We start from the raw sequence: 13854 nt of genomic DNA, 5'->3' as shown, positions 1-13854 counted from the left end.
ACTCAAGACTGTAGCACTCAAGTTTGACACTGTTTAACAAACAATCTTACTTATACGCAGAGTTGTACCCTTCCTGCAGACTTGACAGAACTTGTAAGTCATTTTGGATAAAAGCAGCTAAATGACTAAATGTAAATGTCATGGATTTCAAAAATAGATATGAATATGAGACATTTCTTTCGTCTTTCTTTCATTCCTGATTTTTATTTTTATATTTTTTTTAGGAGATACAAGATTGTTGGTTCCATATTCCAGCCCAGGGCCCTCATGCATCAACGTGTTCTACGCACAGATCTGTGCGTAACCCGTGCGTACGATCATTTCTAAGCAAAGAGTGGGATTCATCAATTTGAACTTGAACTTGACTTCGTGCGTACATCTACGCACAGGTCAGACCTGGCGTACCTAGCTCCCAGTGGTAGAATATATTATTACAACAAGGAAATGAGCTTCTGTGCATAATAACACTGGATGTTCTGTATGAACCGTAGTTCATTATAGTTCATTGTAAGATAGCAACAGTAGTGTAATTATGGTCAAAACCCTATAAATAGCATTTGGAATAATAGATCTTTCTCTCAGAATTAATGCAGCATGGTTTATATAGCGTTATCGGAATATACGGGGTGTAGGCTACTGACTGACTGCGCTCCGCGTAGCTTGATTGATTGATTGATTGAAAAGTTTATTAACAGATTGCAGAATGGGTACAGTACAGTACAGCTCAGTACATACAATTGTTAATTGGGGATGCAGACCAACTTTCGTCCTGTTTACATCAGGGTCCCCCATTTTCAATTCATCATAAATCATAAAGCTCAACTCGTTATTATTTTGCGCACAGACCGCCGAAACACGGGAACGTTTTGATTATATTTAAAAGGCTTTACGTTAAACGAAACAAGTGGAATTTCGAAGCTGTAAGCAGAATAAGTCATATGAATATAGTGTTCTTCCCCTTTTTACTGTACAAGAAAGAATAGAAAACGCATTGCAATGACACCATGCAGATAGTGGACAGACTATATGATGGGATTCAAGTTCGCGTTTTTGTTGCTCATAGGCATGCTGTCAGAGTATGATATCTTAATCAAACATTCTAGAACATTTGTCGTCACAGATCATGTCCTAATGGAACATAGGCTATGGCATGGATCGTGATATTGTGTGGACTGTTATTATTACTGTACGGCGGTACCACCCATTGTGACAGCAGCCTTGAGTCCCGCACACAAACATGATGGAATTCAAGTTCATGTATTGAAAGGCAGGATACATCATACATGCAGTGAGATTCATTGTTCTTGTATATGCTCTCGTATTATATTGTTTATATAGGCTACCCAATACTGACATCAAAATAGATTGTAGTATGCCTCTAGAAATCATATGCAGCAGGTAGAAGATTGACGGGAGATCCATCGCGATTTGGAATAGAATTGAGGAGAACTTTAATCCGTGGGTATTAATCAAACAACACGGGAAAAGGCAGTCATATTCCAGCGCGGTCTTTATTAGCCGACAACAAAATAGATGCCTCTAAAAATCATATAGCCAATCGAACACAACTAATAAAGGCATTAATATTACAGCACGGTTATAATGACACACAACCAACGCCAAACAGTGGTCAACGAACGGTCTTTATTAGTATTTTGAGCTGTCCAGGCAGAATTGCAGCAATGGTCTTAGGGAGCCGTTGATATCTGACATCACCGTTTACAAGTCCGCCTTTTATTTATCCCATAAATCATAATACGCGATAGTGTCTTCTTGGTTCGACAGCAGTGAATTCTCCGTGGAGTTTCTCGGAGTCCCGCTCGGGTCGGTCCGTTATTTCACATCCCATGGGGGGTGTTTCCTCATTTTCATGACCATATATGGATAATCATGCACGAGCATTGACGGTAGAACAAAGTGGTATTCATCAACACGGCAGGGCATAGAGCCTGCGTACGCACGTGTGATGAATGCCGACTTCCCTGTGCGTACGCTAGTTCTACATTCCGTGCTTACGTGTGGAAGTAGGTCAAGTTCTACGTCCACGTTGATGCATGAGGGCCCAGGTCTGTTTTCTTCAATATTAGGCCACTGGGTGTAGAGTATTCAACTCTTTTACATTAATACAGAGAGAGACAGAGAGAGAGAGAGAGAGAGAGAGAGAGAGAGAGAGAGAGAGAGAGAGAGAGAGAGAGAGAGAGAGAGAGAGAGAGAGAGAGACAGAGAGAGGGAGAGAGGGAGAGAGGGAGAGAGAGAGAGAGAGAGAGAGAGAGAGAGAGAGAGAGAGAGAGAGAGAGAGAGAGAGAGAGAGAGAGAGAGAGAGAGAGAGAGAGAGAGAGAGAGAGAGAGACAGAGAGAGAGAGACAGAGAAACAGACAGACAGAGAGACAGAGACAGAGAGAGAGAGAGAGAGAGAGAGAGAGAGAGAGAGAGAGAGAGAAACAGAGAGACAGAGAGAGAGACAGACAGAGAGAGAGAGACAGAGGGAGAGAGAAACAGACAGACAGAGAGAGAGAGACAGAGAGAGAGACAGAGAGAGAGACAGAGAGAGAGAGAGAGAGAGAGATTTTGATTTTAGAAAAACATTTATTTACATAAAATCACTACAAGGTGCGTCTCAGTACAGTTACATACATACACATTGTATCTTACATCATACATGTGTTCTTATCACTAAAAAAAACCACATGAGATTTTACATAAAAACAGTGCTGCCCCTCTACAACACTATAACTTCCTTGAAACACCACCGAAACACAAACTCATCAATATTATTCACTAAGGAATAAAACCTAAAATCCACTCTGACCCTGGCTCTTACCAATGCTTTAAACATTTGCATCAGCTCACCACCTAAGCCATTCTCCATTTGCTTTTTCCTGGTTTTATAGATGGCCATTTTGGCTTGACCCACAACCAAATTCAACATTTGCCACTTCATTACATTGTTTTTTTTGTAACCAGCCCCAAACACAAAAGCTATCTCACTCCAATTCTCACCACATTTCAAAAACACATTATTCAAATTTTAACAGACCTTCAAGTCTTTTGCACTCTAAAAAACAATGAAAAATCGTTTCTGGCTCCTGACAAAAAGGACAACAAATTGTTACAGTGGGGTTTAATTTAGCAACAAAACAATTAACTGCTACTGCTCCTTTCAAAATCCTCCACTGAAGGTCACCTGTTCTTTTATTCAGCGGTGGCTTATACAGCACTCTCCACACTGGTGTACATGTATCTTGTACCCTCAGTCTCTCTCTCCACACAGTGTCTGTTCTTCCACTCAATTGAAATTTATTCAACGCTTTGACACAATACTTATACAAATGTTTCCCATTTAACACATACAAGTTCGTAGGTAAAACATATGAAAAACCCAACATGGGTCCCGTCAGTCCTGTTTGATCAATTCCAATACCCAACTCAGGGAACGGATCCCCTTCGTCGGGACTTTCCCTTCCACTGGAGTATTCTCGTAACATGCTTTGTTCCTCGGTGCTCAATTTTCCAGTCCACGCATTTAAAATGTCTCTGGTATGACGGGATGACCTCAGACCCAGTAGAGAAGCCACTGCCACCGTGTTATGAAGTCCTGGCCCAGCTACATCCACTATATGCCTCAGTTTTACTGCCCCCACTGAGCACAAACGCTGGACAATCCCAGGCCTACTATTGTCAAAGGTTCTTCTAGCAGCCAGAACAGTGATGTTTCCAGCACTAGTCTGTTCCATTTAAATAAAAACCATGCTTTAAAAAGACTCTGATAAAAAGGAGGCATTCCACACCAATTTTCAAAATTACAGTCAGTTAAAAAAAGAGATGCATCCAACCCCACCCCTCCCACTCTCTTTAAAATGGAACACATTACATGTTTCCAGACAACATTGTCACCTCATATTAAAAACCGCTGGATATACTGCAATCTAAAAGCTGCCTTTCTACTCTCTAGGTGCACTAAACCTTGACCCCCCTCCTCCTTTGTCAGATAAAGTACACTCTGTGACACCCAATGCAAATTGTCCCAGAAAAACCGAACCATCACAGACTGCGCTTTTCCTAGTAATCCAGCAGGGGGCTCCAGACATCTTAGTTTGTGCCAGAGAGTTGATGCAACCAAATTATTAATGATCAGAGCCCTCCCTCTGTAAGACATTTGGGGTAACAGCCACCTCCACTTGTTCAACTTCCCCTCTACTTTTTCTACCATTCCTTCCCAGTTCTTCTGTACCATCTGATCATCACCCAAGTAAACCCCAAGGTACTTCAAACCCCCCCTCTTCCAGCATAAACCTCCTGGCATCTGAGGAAGACCTGTCGCCCACCTCCCAACTGCTACAGCCTCACTCTTTGCCCAGTTCACTTTCGTAGCTGACATCTTTCCAAAATTTTCAACAATGTTGCCCAAAACTGTCACATCTTGCTGATTTTTTATGATCACAACAATATCATCAGCATTATGCAGATAAAATAAAATGCGTATTAAAATCAGGTAAAAACAGGCCATTTATGTTAGAACGCACATTGTGCAACATAGGTTCAATGGAAAAAGCATACAGCATACCAGACATAGAACAACCCTGTCTTATACCCCGAGTTGCTTTAAAAGGTGCACTCAAAACACCATTAATTTTCAGCACGCTCTCAATGTCTTTATACATCACCTTAATCTTGGCAATGAATCCAGGGCTGAGGCCAAACCTTTCTAACACTTTCCATAGGTACTGGTGCTCAACCCGATCAAAGGCCTTTTCCTGGTCCAAAGAAACCAGACCCGCATCAAAACCCGCTGAACCAGAGACTTCCAAAAGATCTCGAATGAATGACACATTGTCAACAATAGACCTGCCAGGCACACAGTACGTTTGTGTCCTGTGGATGACCTGGTCCATCACCTTTTTCAGTCTGTTGGCTAGTACTTTAGACAGCAGCTTATATTCGCAACATAAAAGCGACACTGGTCTCCAGTTCTTTATTTCTTGGAGGTCTCCTTTTTTGGGCAACAGAGCCAGAACTGCTCTCCTGCAACTCTGAGGCAGCAAAGAGTCCTCAAAACTCTCATTAAAAACCTCCAACACATCCTCCTTCAGTTCATTCCAGAAAGCTCTATAGAACTCTGGTGGGAGCCCATCTATCCCAGGAGCCTCCCCCCCCTGCATGCTCTGCAGTGCCACGTCCACCTCCTCTGCTGTCAAAGGGTCCTCCAACTCCTTATTGCTCTCCTTTGAAACAATAGGTAGACCACTGCAGAAAGATTCAAACGCCAGTTCATCCTCCTCATATTCACTTTTAAACAAGTGAGCATAAAAATCAACAGTCCTCCGCCGGATATCTCTCGCTTCAGTTAGAACCTGTCCTGAATCCGAACGGAGAGCATGGATGAACCTGCTCTGTCCATTCTTTTTTTCCAGACTGAAAAAGAACTTTGATGGTGAATCCATCAGCGCAACATTCTGAAAACGTGACCGGACCAGCGCCCCCTGTGTTCTAGTGCCCAACAAGTCTGCCAGTATAGCTTTTTTGAATTTGAGGTCTTCATTATACCCTCGATTTCCTGTGGACTCCGCAGAAGCCTGCAGCTCCACTATCTCAATCTCCAGATCTCTCATAGATTTGGTGATGTCACAAGAAACACTGAGAGCGTACTGTTGACAAAGCTGTCGAATCTCCACTTTCCCACAATCCCACCACTGTTTCAAGGATGCAAAATCCCCTTTCCTGGTTCTAAAAATCTTCCAAAAAAATACAAAAGTTTCCTTAAAATTCACATCCAAAAGCAAAGCCGTGTTTCAATGCCAGTACGCAGACTTGTGTTTAACATTTGCAATAAAAACATTGCATGATACCATTGAATGATCAGAAAAACCTACAGGTATTATCCTGCACTCCTTCACAGTACTAAAATGATGTTTAAAACAATAAAACCTATCTAATCTGGCCATAGAAAAACGACTCTCTCTACAATGAGTCCAAGTGTATTGTCTTTGTTTATCATGGATACCCCTCCATACATCAATTAAATCATTATTGTTCACAAGCTGCTTCATAGCTTGTTTTGAAGCAGGATGTGGTTCACTGTGATTCCTATCCATCTGATCATTCTCCGTACAATTAAAATCCTTCCCCAAAAATAAAAAGTCTTCAGGCTCACACTGACCTAAAACAACTCCAATTTCACTTAAAAACTGAACCCTGGTAGATCCTACATTTGGAGCATAAACATTTACAAAAACAATATTAAAAAGCTCATATTTGGCTTTAACTACCAACAACCTACCCACAATACTCTCTTCCACAACGAACGATTTTGGCATAAAATTCCTGGAGAAAAGGACAGCCACACCTCCACTACTGTTGCTTAAGTGACTTAAAACAACTTCCCCATCCCATTCTCTCCTCAATTTCATTTAAAGGGTCACTGTGCGTTTCTTGAATCATCATTACATCACATCTCTTCAATTTACAGAGTTCAAACAAGCTTGCTCTCTTCCTCATATCTCTGGCTCCATTTATATTGAGTGTGGAAACCTTTATATTACTCATGATCTCTAAAAGGAGTGTACAACAGAAAAAAACACACTGGAAGCGTCCTAAACTACCTGGATTCTGGTTTCCCTTCATTGTGTGTTTTATTGTGCTTCTGTACAAGTTTCTTCAACCTATAAACCTCCTGGTAAGTGAACCCCCCCTTATTCCTTGTTTTCATTTGAATTTTTGCTGAATTATAAAACATCTCCTCATCTTCAAAATAATCTCTTCTACTTTCTTCATGTTCTTTGATTGTTGCAAGAATTTTTGAATCTCTTTGACTGTATACTGTTTCTTCTGTTGTGATTCAGGCACTTGTGAATCAGTGAGAAAAACTTCATCTTCTTCACCACTTGTTTCAACATCCTCCTCACCCTCCTCCATACTGGACAACTCTCCTTCCTCATCCTGTTCCACCTCCACCTGACTCCCTTTGACAACACTCTCCTCTCCTTGTCCAGCCTGCGAGCCACTATTGTCACTTCCCTCCCTTTCAACTGACTCAGGTATATCCTCCCCCCCCCCCACCACTGTTGTCATCCAATGTCCTACTATTTACAGTATTCACCACATTCAACCCTTCCTCCACTATCTCACTGTCAATTGCTGTCACTTTCTCCACTGTCTGGCTGTCGTCATTATCCACCACATTTGGATTCCCCCCCTCTAATCCACTGTCACTTGTTGACCCATTTTCAACTGTCTGGCTGTTTTCATTAACCACCACATTCGTTGTTCTCTTTCTCCGACGCTGTAATGGAAGGACCAAACCACCACTGTTCTCCCCTGTTACCCCACAGTCACCCAGACCAGGCTGCAGAAACAAATTAGTGGGGGGGCATAAAATGTTCTCGGGGGGGCACAATGGTTTTTCAACACAGGTTCCCTTTTATACGTTTCAGCTGGGACAGCGGCGCTGTGGCTTGCTTGGCGCTGCCCACAGTGCTGAACTAAACAGCAGAGAGGCAATTTAAAAATCTAATTTCTCTCTATCTTAAGAACTTTCACTTATACAAAAACAGACTGAACGGATATATATAACAGACCTGCTGGGGCAGCGGACTGAGAGCAGGGGACACAAACAGGCTGCATAAGATGGTCAAGAAGGCCAGTAGCGTGGTTGGGGTGGAGCTGGACTCTAGCGAGGGTGGCGGAGAGGAGGAACCTTGCTAAGCTCCAGGCCATCAGGGAAAACCCCTCCCACCCACTATACACAGATTTGGCTGACAGGAGGAGCATGTTATAGGCTCACACTACCTAAATGCAGCACTGAACGGCACAGGAAGTCCTTCATTCCGACAGCCATCAGACTATACAATGCATCACTGTGCCTCACTGCATCACTGAGCACAGAGTGACAGTTACCATCTTCCTGGACTCTTACTTTTTAAACAGCACTGTGCAATATTACACCTACTGTAGACTTCAGTATATTTTTACTGTATTTATTTACTGTATCTTTTATTCTATTTTTATTCTATTTCATTTTATTCTATTCTTAGGCCATTTGTTTTGTTATTCTTATTTGTGACTTGTTCTGTCTAAATGTTTAATGTTGAGTGATTTGCAGTGTCAAATTTCCCTCAGGATAATACATTTCTATTCTATTCTATTCTATATCTTTGAAAAGTCTCCATTTATTCAACACTTCTGAATTCACTGACAAACTGAACTGAACTGACAAAAATAAGGTGCATAAAAAAGCAAACAAAATTCCTCCACAGGCTACTCACCATCATAAGTAGAGAGGTAAGCAGTGTTTGGGGACAGAGTGAAATCTTCTTAAAACACTGCCCCTCCACTCATTCCTGAACTTTTTTGTTAAGTCCTTCTCAAATGCCAACTGAATTAAATTGGCCTTAGTTGCGTCGATGAAGCATACTAAGGCAATGTTCTTGATGGTAGAAAACAAATTCTCACAGAGTGCCGTGCTAGCTTCAGTAGTGTTGTTGTTGACATCAGTGCCCACTAGGGGTGTCCCCGACTAAGGATTTGGATAGTTGACTTTGATCGGAAAAAAAAATTAAAAATGTACCAGGGTGGGCACAGCTGACTCAGTGGGCGGGCCCGGCCCCCTAATGCGGGGACTGCAGTCACCACTGGTTGAGGGGGGGGCAGCGTCCCTCACTCCTCCCTCCTCTGCTCTGCTCTGTACCTGCCGCCCCTGCTCCGCGGCCCTGCAACTGGACACTATCAGCTGCACTGCCGGCGGTCTGCAGCGAGATACTATCAACTGCACTGCTGGCAGTCTGCAGCGGGACCCTGTTTACACTGCTCTCAGCTCTGCGCTTCCATACCCCTCCTACCTCCACATCTGCGCTGAGCCCAGCACTGCGCACCTCCTGGGGCTGCGCTCCACCTGGGGCTGGCGGAGGTCGCCTCGCCCCTCTCCCCGCACAATCTCGCGAAAAATGCCCGTCCTCCCCGCACTTGAAACACCTCCCCGAATTGCCAGAACTAACAAAAACCACGTAATCAAACTCATCAACTTTTATTTTAAAAACCAGCTCAAGCTCCTCTCCGCTGTTGTTCAGAACCATTAAAACCTGTCGCCTGTGTGAGACAACATGCTTTAAAAGCGGAGATTTACATCCCGACGACATTTTTTCCCATGTCGTGATAGTTGATTTATCAATAGTTCATCACTGATGAACGGCGGAACGTTGGAAATAAAGACATTTCTGCCTGGTGTGGAGAGAGACTCCACCGCAACAAAAAACCCATCCACACTAATTCCTGATTGAACCAGTGTGTGCACCTTGTCCAATGAATCAAGGAAAATCACAATCGATCCATTCATTTTCGCAGCTGATTTAATGCTTCTGTGTCCGACAATATTTCCAACTGCCAAACTGCAGTTCTCTACTGACACATTCGGAACAGATATCTTAATGCCATTCTTTCTACTGATTTTGGAAAAATCCATATTAGCGTTTCACGTCAGACAGCAGCACAGCCTGGCCGACTGCCAACCAAACAAAACACTCCCACTTAACCCTATACACACCAAAACACCCAGCAAACCAACACTATACTTATAATACAATATCCCATAAACAAATTAACAAAATAGATAGATAAAGATAGAAAAAAACTCACTATACCTCCACACCTCCAATCTCTCCAATCTCATTCCCAGCATGCACTGAGAGAGAGAGAGAGAGAGAGAGAGAGAGAGACAGAGAGAGAGAGAGAGAGAGAGAGAGAGAGAGAGAGGGGGGGAGAGAGGGAGAGAGAGAGAGAGAGAGAGAGAGAGAGAGAGAGAGGGAGAGAGAGAGAGGGAGAGAGAGACAGAGACAGAGAGAGTGAGAGAGATGTTAATAAAGTTATTATATTATATATTAAGTCCAATTATATTAAAGAATTCGTTTAGAGAATTAGCTCAGCTCTGAGAAGTGAGAAAAAACGGCATGTGAAAATAATATTTCTGCAAGCAAGCAACAGGAAACCACTGTTGTGCGCAGCTGCAGAGGAATTCTGGGATGATACCTGTATACCCCATGTCGTGAGATGCAGCAGCAGCAGCCGTCAAGTTAGCAGAAGCAGCGCACGTCAAGTTTCTTTCATATAGTGAGTATAATTTTTTTTTTAATAAATTTGCCAATTTGCGGTTATCTGTGGTCATTTAATCTGTTCGGATATGCAATTTGTAGATGCAAATTGCGTGAGCTGCTAGCGCATCTTTTAATAGTTTAGTTATAGTTAATGGCTGTTCAGTATAATTAAGCTAACTCGGTCTCCATTGTCTTCTTAAACAACTGCCTGCATGCATGCTGTGTGCAATTAAAACATTATGGCACACCGAAATGATGCATTATGGTTGTTTCATGCAATGTTCGATATTGGGTCAAGTGCAAGTGTGAGTTATAGTGCAGGTAAAGATGGCGTCGCCCTCGTGCGTGCATCATGCATGGTGCATGTCAAGCCACATCTCCATTTTAGGTTTGTTTGCACATTCTGTCCTATTATCGGGTTTGAGGGAGATTAATTTGGTTATATTGGTTGAGTGTCATGCAGGCGTCGCGTCCTCATGGCATGCATGGTCGAAGCCACATATCTCCATTTCTTTGAGCTTGTAAATTGATGTTTGTAATAGATATATATTTTTGACAAAAGGAGGTTTGAGAGAGATATTAATTCACGCTCTCATTCATCTCCGCTCTCTCTCTCCCTCCCTCTCTCTCTATCTCCTCTCTCTCGCTCTCTTGCGCTCTCTCTCTATCTCCTTCTGATTGATGGTTAAACATTCAAACTGTGAAAATGATGATCATGTTTTTGTAAGCTAATAGTATGAACTTGTTATATTGAGTTGTAAGTTATTCTGGTATATGTTTCATGGAGGTCTAAACGTTGTATTTTTTCCCTTGCCTTTCAGGTAGCAAGTGCTGCTGGGAAATATTCAAATGAGCCAAACAGTAAGCTGATTATTTGTAAATATAAAAACATATTTGTGAGATGGGACTGTATCGTTGAGACCAGAACATAGTTTATTAATCTGTTTCCACAGAGCTCAGTTTTTTCTCATAGTTCCAATATGGTAGTCTGGCAGTGTAAATTGTGTGCAGCTTCTTTGACTTCTAGAATACAGTTATTTAAACACTACAGACTGCAACACAGCCACTTTTCCAGAGTCAGTCCTCTTCCATGCCTCCATACTGATTGTATCTGTAAATTTAAGACGCTAAATGCATTGAGTACTCATTTGTCAAGATATCATACTGCACAACTTAGCAGTAGACCAGAACAGAGTCAGAGCCCTGTGGTAATAAAATGCCCTTTGTGCGCATTTCGGGAACCCTTTTCTGAATCAATTTTCTTAAGTCATCTCAGAAAGCATTTAAAAAATAATGAAACAGTGACATGCCCATATAAGGATTGTAGCTATAGCACAAATGTTTACTCTTCATTCAATTGCCATAAAAGCAGAGAACACCAATTATGTCTTGCATCAGACTTAAAAGCTGTCGTTGTTGAGGATCCCCAAGACAGGATTTCTGAGGTCACTAGTGATTTGCATGAAGAATGTCCAGGCCAGAGCATAGAAGTGGTGGATGATGATGATCAATGTGACACTGACAATCTAAGAAATCAACTTAAAATGAACGTATCTTCCTTGTTCCTAAAGATGCAGGCTATCCTCCATGTCTCAAACACAGCTAACCCTACTGTCCCTACTGTCCCTACTGTCCCTACTGTCCCTACTGTCCCTACTAACCCTACTGTCCCTACTAACCCTACTAACCCTACTGTCCCTACTAACCCTACTGTCCCTACTAACGCTACTAACCCTACTAACACTACTGTCCCTACTAACCCTACTGTCCCTACTAACCCTACTAACCCTAACCCTACTAACCCTACTGTCCCTACTAACCCTAACCCTACTAACCCTACTGTCCCTACTAACCCTACTAACACTACTGTCCCTACTAACCCTACTGTCCCTACTAACCCTACTAACCCTAACCCTACTAACCCTACTGTCCCTACTAACTCTACTAACCCCTGCTGCATGTTTGGACCATGCGATTTGAGGCCAAGCACCGCTTTTTCAAAAGAGTGGTGCATGACACTCAAAACTTCAAAAATATCTTGAAGACGATGGCAATCAGACACCAACACATGATGGCATATCATCTTGCTTCACCATCATATTTCAAGCCAAAAACCCAGGCATCCAGGGTTGACTCTGTTCTGGTTTCATCTCTACCAGCAGTAGCTCGGGTACACATTAGACTCAGAGGACACACAGTTAGTGACACAATCTACCAGACATCAAAGGTAACCATTGATGGCACAGACTATGTCTGTGGAATGTTTCTCTCCGTCAGAGTCAGTGGTGGACTGTCTACATTTAGCCAAATAGAACAGATCTACCTTGTGAATAACGAGGTTTCTTTTCTGTGTCGAGACTATGACTCCTGGTATATAGAACATCTTAGGTCCTATGAGCTGTCAACCACACAACCACATATGTCCATCTACCTACAGTCTGGCCTCAATGATACAGTCCCACTCTCAGCATACAAGATCGATGGTCTGCTGCTGCTGCTGACTCCCAAGCGATTCATTCAAGTGAAACGGAAGGTGAATAGTTATTTTATTAATCGATTATTGTGTCTTTATTCACTCGTTGTGTAATTGACCAGTTTATATTCTGTATAAGTTCATATTCTGTATATGTTAATAATGACGCTTTCTGTGTTGTGTTTATGACTACTCCTTAGGTCCTTGAGCTGCTGTCTGTCGACCGGACCACATCTGTCCACTGTCCATCTACCTGCAGTCTGGTCACAACGATACAGTCCCACTCTCAGCATACAAGATCGATGGTCTACTGCTGCTGCTGCTGACTCCCAAGCGATTCATTCAAGTTTCCATAGCACAATGGCAGCTGCCTCCCCACAACCCATGATCCTTCGTGTTGTTGAGACAGACCGGGCTAGAAAATTAAAACTCAGTTCACGACCCGCCTCTGTTGATGCACTGATCAAGATTATAAAAGAACAGTTGGAAATAGACCTTGACTTCAGTTTGCTGTATGAAGATCCAGACTTTGATGGGAAACTTACTTCCCTTGATGACATTACGGAATTGCCACAAAAAGCTGTTGTGCACATTTCACTTTCGCTCGACTCCAGCTCTCTCGCATCTACTGATATACTTTCAGATATGTCATCTCCAGAACGTCTAAGCAGATGGCCTCCAGGTCCTTTTCCAGTTCCTACATTTGCATTCGATGTTGAGCTGAAACTTAGAGACGGAAACAACGAATTTGAGAAGAACAAGAGACACCTTAAGTTGACAAGAGACCTAAAGCACGACATCTTAGAAAAGCTTGCATCTACAATGTATGCTTTCAAGGCTTATCCAAGTGATGAAGAGATAGCAGTGGCTTCTGCGGCTCTTGTCGCCAAACATCCCTGCTTGAAGGAAGCAGGATCTGAGACCGGCTGCAATGGATGGAAGAACAGCATCAAATTCAAGATGGGCAATTTCAGGAACAAGCTGAGACGGGCAGGATGTGAGGAGGTCACTGTAAATGCTGGAAAAAGAGGTAGAAGCAATCCTGATGGCGAACCTTCACATTCCAACATTAAAAGACCCAAGCGAGCAGAAGTAAACTTCCTACCCAACTATCCCCAAGGAGAGGATTCCTTGAGGCTTGAGCAGTTGAGGCAGACAATTGCTGAAGAAGTCAAGAAGACTGAGAAGAACCTGCCCCTCATTAGAAAGCTGATGCAGACCACATTTGCCCTGCGCCGACAGACCATAGTGAAGTCCAGCCCACCAGTGAAAGAGCTCATGGACCTCTGGCCTGCTCTC

The sequence above is a fragment of the Notolepis coatsorum genome, assembly GCF_963971535.1.
Source record: "Notolepis coatsorum genome assembly, chromosome: 4".
In the NCBI taxonomy this organism is placed as follows: domain Eukaryota; kingdom Metazoa; phylum Chordata; class Actinopteri; order Aulopiformes; family Paralepididae; genus Notolepis; species Notolepis coatsorum.
Note: the sequence above shows the minus strand (reverse complement) of the source record.